The sequence below is a fragment of the Macrotis lagotis genome, chromosome X (genome assembly GCF_037893015.1).
Source record: "Macrotis lagotis isolate mMagLag1 chromosome X, bilby.v1.9.chrom.fasta, whole genome shotgun sequence".
NCBI lineage: Eukaryota > Metazoa > Chordata > Mammalia > Peramelemorphia > Peramelidae > Macrotis > Macrotis lagotis.
The window spans coordinates 310,199,754-310,207,052 of NC_133666.1; the positions used below are offsets into that span (position 1 = coordinate 310,199,754).

General features: G+C 37.3%; 1 pseudogene; it reads left to right on the forward strand.

Moving 5' to 3' along the window:
- The first annotated feature begins 4,255 nt into the window (after nucleotides 1-4,255).
- On the forward strand, nucleotides 4,256-4,666 carry LOC141502985 (protein LTO1 homolog pseudogene; annotated as a pseudogene).
- The last annotated feature ends 2,633 nt before the right edge of the window (nucleotides 4,667-7,299 follow it).

A 7,299-nucleotide genomic window follows, 5' to 3' on the forward strand; every position in this document is an offset into this window, starting at 1 on the left:
GTATATATTTATTTACATATATAGTTTGCTAAAGTTTATATATAGTGCCACATGCATCTCTCTTGGAAATCACAATAACTGTAAGAGGTACTTACTATTTTTTTTAAATTAGTTAATTAACAATCATTTATGAAGGCATTGTGCAAGGTGCTGGGGCTATATATAAGTCCCTATCCTCAAGGAGATTGCATTCTACTGGGGAGATACATCATATTCACAATTCAGTCTATATAATACTTAATAACTATAAAGTAATGGGGGCATGAGAGGAGGGGTCACTGACAACCCGGGGAATCACAAAAAGATTCTTGAAGGTAACATTTCAAATGGAGGAAAGGAGGAAGAACATTCAAGGCACAGAACTGATTTGAGAGTAATTTGCAAATGGTAGGGTAAATTCTATGACTGAAACATTCCTGTTAACATCCTAGAGTGTGTTGTGCTTTCAACTGGAGTCTCTTGATTTGGGAATACCAGGGATAGCAAGGTTCAGATTGCCTGCTAAGAACACAAACAAGAGTCATATGGATGGTCAAGCATAGATAGGTAATAATATGCATTATGAGAGAAAGAGTATATCTCTGAGATCACAATACACTAAAGTATTTGAATTTATTTATAAATAAACTAGAGCCTAGAGAAGTTCCAGATTTGGAACCATACAGTAAGTAGGAAAAGGAGAATTTAAACCAATTATCATATTGAGAGTCTAGACTACTATGTTCAAGTATGGATACCATATTTTAAGAGACAAGTTGGGTGGGGGAAGGATGCGAGGGAGGGAAAGAATCTGGGAATCAAAAATTTTTTAAATGTTAAAAATAATATTTTCTAAAAGACAAAAAGTTCAAAGGACAAATGATTAAAATAAATAAATGCTTGTTGAATGAGTCTATGGATGAATGCTATAGAAAGACTGGGAGAGTAGACTAGATGATTCTTCTCTTTTTTTAGGTGATGTCTTCTTACATGTTTAAATATAATAAGAAGTAAAAGAACAGTACCTGGTACAAATAATTTATATGTATGTGTGTAGATATATATGTGTCTTGAAAAGAGTGATCAGCAGATAGGTGAACTATAAACCATGATCCATGAGAAACAAGAGTAAATGGAAAGTTTATTCTGAAAAAGAAGAGTGTTAGAAGAGAGGAAAAAAAACAATAGTAGTCTTCAAGTAATTGAAAGGCTGTCATATAGAAGAGGGATTATGCTTGAGCTCTAAAGAACAGAACTAGGTCCAATGGAGAATAATTTTGGCTTAATATAAGTAAAAACTTTCTAACATTACTGTCCAACAATGAAACAATCTGCTTTGGAAGGTAGTCAAGTCGCTGTCAATGGCAGTATCCAAGCAGAGGCAGATGAAATCAAAGAAGAGAGAGGGCCCTGGTGCTTCCCTACTTTTTAGATCTAACCTCCTTTTCAGTGAAACTTGAACAAGTTCTCATGTTTGTATTTTGACATTCTTTTTTTTTAATTTCGAGTTCCAATTTCTATCCCTTTCTCTCCTATCCCCCTCATTGAGAAGGCAAGTAATGTGATATAGATGAAGTTCTCATGTTTTGGATGCTTTTCCTTCCATATCAATTTGCAAGGACTTTCACTATTATTAAGAATAATGATGATGATGATGATGATGATGATGGTAAGAGCATTTATATGGAACTTGAAATTTGCAAAGCACTGTTCTCAAATTGTCTCATTTGATTCTCACACCCTTTGAGGCAGATATTATTTATTATGAACCCCATTTTATAGATGAAGAAACTGAGACTGATGAAGTTAAGTAACTAGCTCCTGTTCACATAACTAACAAATATCTGAGATAAGATCTGAATTTGAACTCATTCCAATCCAGTCTTTTATGCCCCCAACCTACCTGACAATGAAGTCATTCACCTTCATTTTCAGCAGCAGCAGCATCCTCACAGTGGTGAACCAGATTGTAAATTCTTAACTGAGATCTTTATTGTTCTTTTGTATGGTACAATTACTTTGTACTCAGCTATAGTTTATAATTTTTTCTTTATTTTCCTCTAAAATAAGTCATCTGAAACTGTTAGTGGGAAGAGCTTATTTGGATGACAGAGAAATGCTGTGATAAAATTGACTTTTACAAACCATAGCTTTCTTGAAATGACAATAGAACTTTTAACTGGCTTATATCCATGCCTTCAGTGAGAGTCTTTTAGCCCTCTAAGGCCAAATAAGACCAGTCTCTCAGGGATCCTGGAGAAGGGATTCCTACACTGGCTGGGACTTTGTGATTAATGTGATTAATACTCTTCATTATCTTCATACCTTCATTCAAACTGTCTTCACATGCAGACACCCAAATAGCCCAAATCAGGGAGGTGCAATTATTGCACAAATAGAATCAAATGCTCAATGAAACAATAGTGTCAGTCCCTGGTTCTTCCATCCCCCTTCTCTTCTACATTTATTTCTCTCTCCAAGAAGTAGTCATCTTAATGGAGTAGAACTTTTTTGCAGCATTACTTTATCAGTCATTTTCTGAACATGGCTTTCAAAACTGCATGATTGATTCTTTCTTGCCTATAACTTCTCTCCATCTTTCCGGCTTAGCATGTGCAAATAACTAAGGGAAGAAAGAAGCAGGCAAGAAACAGGCAACACGGAACCATTCCAATGAAAGGACTCCTTCTCCAAATGAATTTCCATTCTGGGCATTCAATGGGGAAATCAGGAAATCAGAGAGTTACTGCTGGGACAGGATTTTTCCCACAGAAAATCAGAGAGCAGCATTTTTTTCAAAAGTTTTTTTTAAAATTCTGATTATCAACAAATCCAGGAAGACTTGACTGATTAATGTCACACCACTTCATTGACACCTTTGCCCTGGGGGTTTCCCAATTCTTTGATTGATTGATTGCCTGGTGACAGACATCACTAAATATTTCTTGATAGCCTACAACATTCAGGACACTGTGTTTTGTGAGACAACTAGGTGACATAGGAGTTAGAGTATAGTCTTTGAAACTGGGAAGATCCAGGTTTGAGTCTTTTCTCATATACAAGTCTATAAACTTCTCTCAGCCTCACTTTCCTCATCTGTAAAATGAGGGCAATGCTATCTATCGTCCCTTCCTCAAAGGTTTTTATATTAAGTGAAACATATGTAAAATACTTTGTAAACTTTTAAATGCTATTCAAACATCAGTTTGTATTGATTAAAGTCTAGAAGTATTAAGCATTTACCAGGTGCCAGACACTGAAAATCTTAGCTTAAAAAGGTCAGGGTCTCCCATTGCATCCAGGGCTGAAAGGAATTTACAAAACTGAAGATCACTTTGCCTTAGAATAATCAGGTAAGGACAGTGGTATGCTAATAAATGTTTAAACTCCAGATGTAAATTCTCACACTGAAAATTAAACAATCAGATCTGAGCTATTCAGAGCTGACTGCCACTAGATAAAGACTTTTTGGGAGAGAGTGAGATTTGTGCTAAAGTGTAAAAGATGAGTTCTCCTGATTCTGTTCACTTTATTTTGCATCTGCTCATATAGGAATTTCTGAAAACTACTCCCTCTCATCATTTCTTAAAGCACAATAAGTTTTCCCTCACAATCATATTCCACAGCTTGTAGAATCATTCCACAATTCTCTAGTTGATGGGAATTCCATCAGTTTCCAATTCCTTGACAACTGCATAAAGAATTGCCACAAATATTTTTACATATAGGTCCTTTTCCTGTCTCTTTTATCTTTTTAGAATACAAACCTAGTAATGGTATTGTTCAATCATAAGGTATTTTGGCCTAGTTCCAAATTGTTCTCCAGAATGAGTGGACCAGTTCACTACATCAATAATTCAATAATATATATTTCAATAATATACCTATGCTTCCTTAAAAGTATTCATGATTCTCTAATCTGTAGAGCCCCACACCATCACTCTTTTTATGGCCAAGACTCCTATGCCACTCCACTATCTGCAGTCATGTTTCTGGAATTCTGGAACTAGAACCTATTCGTTGAGTTCATTTTTCACTTACTCAAATCCCAGAATCATTTTTAGCCCATCAGAAACCTTCCTCATTGAATGATATAGCTTTGCTTGTTTGTTTGTTTTTTACCAGATCCTAGGTTCCATTTATATAGGTATCTCTCTGTAAGAAATTCCCTCTAGCGATGCAGATTGCAACCAGAACTAGGCTTAAGAGGTGAAGTGGGCTCGGCGAGCTGGTCAGAGGACTGAGCCACCGCGGGCGCGCCCGAGCCCACTGGGCCATGGAGCGGCTCCCAGACCTGTTTGATGCCATCGTGTTGGTGGAGGAGAGAGACCTTGGCGAAGGCTGTCAGGAAGGTTACGCCAAAGGCGGTCATCTGGGTCTGACCGAGGGGAGACGCTATGGAGTGTCCCAAGGGGCTAACATCGGGTCTGAGATTGGGTGCTACCAAGGTTTTGCATTTACATGGAAATGTCTGCTTTCCGAGAGCTCCACTGAGAAGGACAGTAAGAAGAGATTGCTCGACTCATTCCTAGGGATGATGCAGAAATTCCCCTACGCCGACCCCACTTACACCCAGCTTCATGAAGAACTAGACAGAATTAGAGGGAAGTTTAAACAGGTTTGCTCTTTGCTCGGGGTTCAGCCCAACTTTAGAGTCTGTTCCGGAAGCTCCACACTCTCATTTTGAGCACAACAAGACAGAAGAAATGTTATGGAACAGATGCCTGGGTGTCAAATGTTTAAAAATGGGATTCAAGTTCAAAGGATCACTGAGTGTTCATTGTCCTGAAACAAGGGTTGCAGTTTCGCCATGAAAAGACTTGGTCGGGCCCTTCCTTTATGCCCCTCCGTACAGGCCTGTTCTTTGGCCTGGATGCCTTTGCTCTATGGTCTTCATGGATACCGAGGCTGAGTTCCTTTGAAAAGGCGGGGCTTCTTTGTAAGAGAAGAAATGGGAGGACCCCACGGCTGGGGGAACAGTTACTCCAGACCCTCCTCCTCCTCCTTCATTCCTAGCCTCAGATAAATCGTAAAAGGATCTGAGAAGGGAGATTGAAATATGCAAGTGGAGAATTCCCAGCATCGCCACGGAGCAAACTATGGAATTCCGGTCCTTAACTCTGCGTTGGGACAGGACCATTGGTGCTTCATTGGTGCAGGGCTGTTTGAGTCTGCCTCGGTGTAATAGATTCATGGTGGCAGCTAACGGCAATTGGAGTCCTCATCGGAAAAGGGAAACAAGGAAAAAATATCCCAGAAAATACTTTATCAACTAACCTTATTTTCCTACAAGTTAGCCAGGGGGAAAAAAAGAGGTGAAGTGATTTGATTAACATCACAGTCTGAAGATTTGAGAGTTTGGGTCTGAACTCTTTTACTGATTGATGATATTTACCCTTCATTCTCTAAGAGGACCCTGACAAACCAGAGGTGATACCAGGACAAGTAAGTGAATTGAATTTAAGTGAGGGAAGACTGTGCACTATGGATTATGGATCAAGAAGATAAAGTTAAGGTCTTTAATGAATCTCAGTTTGACAGTGATTAGGGTTAAGTAAGTGATTAAGACAAGTAAGAAAAAGTTGAGGAATGCCATGACATGTAAATAAGTTGGATTTAAGTGAGGGAAGACAATGCAAAGTCACCAGCCTCACTTTCTCCTCTAGAGTCATCTGAGTCCAATGGCAAGATGACTCTAAATGTAGTGGAAGATCTTGGCAAAGGTCTTTTAAAAAATTGTAGTTGAACAAGAGGGCAAGACCCTCAGGGTCTCTCAGTGATTAAGAAGCAAAAATACCTCTTTTGCATAGTCCAAAAGAAAAGAAAAATCAATGGAAGGGGAAGATCCTCAGAGAGAAGAAAGAGAAAAGAGAAAGAGAGAGAGGGAGGGAGGGAGGAAGAAAGGAAGGAAAGAAGGAAAGAAGGAAGGAAGGAAGGAAGGAAGGAAGGAAGGAAGGAAGGAAGGAAGGAAGGAAGGAAGGAAGGAAGGAAGGAAGGAAGAAAGAAAAAGAAGGAAGGGAAGGAAGGACAAGAAAGAAATGATGGAAAGAAACAGAAATAAACAGAAAAGAGAAAAAAGAGAGAAAAAGAAGAAAGAAAGAAAGAAAGAAAGCTGTGCAGCCCAAACTGTAGTGTGTGAATGTAATAGCATATTAATGTGTACTGTGAGGAAAAAAATGAGCATGATGACTTAAGAAAAACATGGAAACATAGAAATGAAGTAAAAGGAAGAAGCAAGAACAACAAAAATAAAAAAGGTGAAACTGAATGTTACAAAATTATAAAAAAAAGAATTTTACCTCAAAGATGAGAAGCTACAGGTGTCATGTGAAGAAAGAATAAAGAGAATGTCCAAACAAAATCTCAATGACCACTTACAGAGAGAACACTTGCCCTGAGAAGGAGATTATATGTGATGCCTTAAAAGTTTCCTAAAATTCTTTTTCCTTATATTTTTAAAGGAAGTTTAGGGGGTCATATAATCAGTCATTCATCAGACTCTCAATATTGTTCTATGAAATATAAGGATAATAGAGAACCATATATACATATAATAAGCAACCTGAAAGACAATTTAGAGCAACCTTCTTGTTTCATGGGGGTGGGGGAAGCCCACATTCAATGGAGTTGTGTTTGTTTTTTTAATTCCATTTGGAATTGAGTTTTTTAAAGTATTTGGAATTCTTGTATTTTAGAGGAAAGGGAAAATTGGCTTTGTCTAAGAATATAAGTAACTGTATTCTAATAGCCATTTCAGTTCAATTTTTTTTTTTTTAGTTTTTGCAAGGCAATGGGCTTAAGTGGCTTGCCCAAGGCCACACAGCTAGGTAATTATTAAGTGTCTGAGGTCACATTTGAACTCAGGTACTCCTGACTCCAGGGCCGGTGCTATCCACTGTGTCACCTAGCCGCCCCATTCAGTTCAATTTTTAAAATGTTTTTCTTTATGTAGATAAAGTAAATTTTAATTTTAAACTAATTACCATTTTTTATTTATCTAAAAAGTTTCTAATGGGTTTACCTTGTCCTTCACATATTCTAAGCTTATCTAATTGTCATCAAATATAGTTGGTAGAATTGAGAATTATATCCATGTTTCCAACAGTATTCTAAAAAGTTGAACTGTGTAAAAAAAAAAAAGAACTAAGTCCAAAATGTGTTCTATAGGCTCACTTACCTATATTTATAAATTAAATATTTTGTTTTCTAGGATTACCTAGAAACTATAAATTGAATTTGTACCCATAATATTCACTTCAGGTTTTTTCATTTAAAAATTTTTTTTCCTTCAGAATATACCTTGTTAGTAGAATGAAAATA